Source organism: Grammomys surdaster, unplaced genomic scaffold (assembly GCF_004785775.1).
Source record: "Grammomys surdaster isolate TR1022 unplaced genomic scaffold, NIH_TR_1.0 325, whole genome shotgun sequence".
Lineage (NCBI taxonomy): Eukaryota > Metazoa > Chordata > Mammalia > Rodentia > Muridae > Grammomys > Grammomys surdaster.
Window position 1 is genome coordinate 599,748 of NW_021604744.1, and position 2,533 is coordinate 602,280.

The window sequence follows — 2,533 nt, forward strand, 5'->3', positions numbered from 1 at the left end:
CACACACACACACACACAAAATAACAGGAGTCAACAAACTCTGCTCATTGATGTTTTTCAATCTCACTAGTCTCAATTTCCCAATAAAAGACACAGAATAACATAATGAATAAAAAACAAAAAACCAAAATAGGATTCATCCTTTTGCTCCATCCAAAGAAACACACACCAAGTTGGACATTGCTTTGGGGAACAGGATGAAAAAAACTTCAAGTAAATGAATAAGACTGGTGTAGCATTTAATATCTGAAAAAATAAACTTCAAATCAAAACTAATCAGGTAGGGAAGGACACTAAGTACATATCAAAGAAAAAAGTCTGCAAAAGGAACATTACAATTTTTAACATTAATGCTCCAAATACAAGAGGACCCAAGTTCATGAAAGATCACTACAGCTTAAATCACATACTGACCCTGACACTCTTATAGTGGGTGATTTCAATATCCCCCTCTGTCCAATAGACAGACCATCCAGACAGTAACTAATCAGAAATGCTGAAGCTAACTGAAGTTATAAACCAAGTGGACATAACATATTTATAGAACATTTCACTCAAACACAAAAGAATACACCTTCTTCTCAGCAGCTCATAGAACTTTCTTCAAATACACACTTGCATTCAAAACAAACTCAACAGATAGAAAAAAATTGAAATAATACCCTGCATACTATCTTACCACCAAAAATTAAAGATAGATATCAACAACAGAAACAACAGAAAGCCTGCAAACTCATAGAAACTGATCAACACACAAGTGACTCTTCCACAATGGTGATGGTCATTTGGGATGGCTACATGGAGAAGAGACCAAATCGATCCATGCTTATCATCCAGCACAAAACTCAACTCCAAATGGATCAAAGACCTCAACATAAAATGAGATTCACCGATGTAAGAGGAACTGTGAAATAGTCTTGAACTCTTTGGCACAGGAAAAGACTTTCTGAACAGAAAACACCATTAGCACAGACACTGAGACCAACAATTAATAAATGAGACCTCATGAAACTGAAGAGCTTCTGCATAGCAAAGGACACTACAGAGAAATTTGTTCAACCATGCTCATTGCTGCTGTATTCATAACAGTCAGAAATTAGAAGCAACCCAGAGGCTTCTTAACAGATTAACAGACAAAGAAAATGTGCATGTACACCATAGAGTATCCAGCTATTTAAAAAAATAAAATCATGAAATTCACAGGTAAATGGGTGGAACTAAAAAATAATGATCCAGATTAAGGTAATCCAGACACAGACAAACAAATATGGTATGTATTTGTTCTATGTTGATATTAATTATTAAGTCAACGATAACTATAGCCATATAACTACAGTAGTTAGGTATAGAGTAAAGAACTTGAAGGCGGCAGATACATCTCTCTAGGACAGGGAAACAGAATAGAGAATTATAGGTGGCTGAAGAGGGATCTGGCTCAGGGGATCAAGTGGAGAGTTGGAGGTAAGAGGGAAATTAGGGAGGGAACATGGGAGAGACAGCTAAAATTTAGGTCTATTGGATGAGTAATAGGAAACCTAATACAGTAGAAGTTTCCTAAAATATATACATATATTAAGGTGATCTAAATGAAATTACCAGATTAACAGAGCTACAACTGGACATCTCTTGTCACCAAATAAAACTCCCAGTACTGGGAATGGGTTGCATCTAAGTAAGTTGTTGGTCAAAGGGGCCCCGTGGGAACCCATGAACAACCCAAGCTGTTGCAAGGGCCTATTGTTGAAGACAATACCCACACCCTTCAGTGTAACACAAAGTTGAGCTGGTACCTACATAGAGCCTTGACCCCTACAGCTAGTGTTATTGATACCAGAAGGTATTATGCACATAATTATTGGGTCTACAATAATTTCCTGCCTGCAAGATATGGTTGTGCAAAGGAGACACAGAAATCTCGGGAGTAACCACTCAATATCTGATTTGATTTAAGACGCATTCCATGAGATGAAACCCATACCTGACACTTTTTTTAGTGACCAAGACCTTGAGACTAGATAGTTTAATGACCAAGGCCAAAACTAAAGACTACTGTTCTACATAGCTATAAAGTTAGATCTAATGACATTTTGCTATTCTCATAGATAAGTGTCCTGCTCAGTCACCACCAGAGAAGCTTTCTATCACAGCAAGGAACAAATACGAAGTCCTACAGCCAGACAAGACACAGAAAGCCAAAGGCTTTGGAACACTTAGCCATATCTGGGGTATCTCCATCAAATTACTCCACAGAACTCAGAGAAACCAATGAAAAAGCAGGCAGAAAGTGTGTAAAGAGCCAGAGGGGATAGAGGACACCAAGAAAACAAGGCCTTCTAAACACAACAGCACTGAACTCAGAGATCGTGGCAACAAACAAAAAGTGCTGGGTCTGTGAGGGGATGGATCTGTGCATTTGTATCTGGGTCTGTGTGTCTGTATCTGGGTATGTGAGGGAATGGGTCTGTGCATCTATATCTGTTTCTTATACCTTTTCCTTCTGCCTGTTTTGTCTTATTCCTGTTTGTTCATTGTT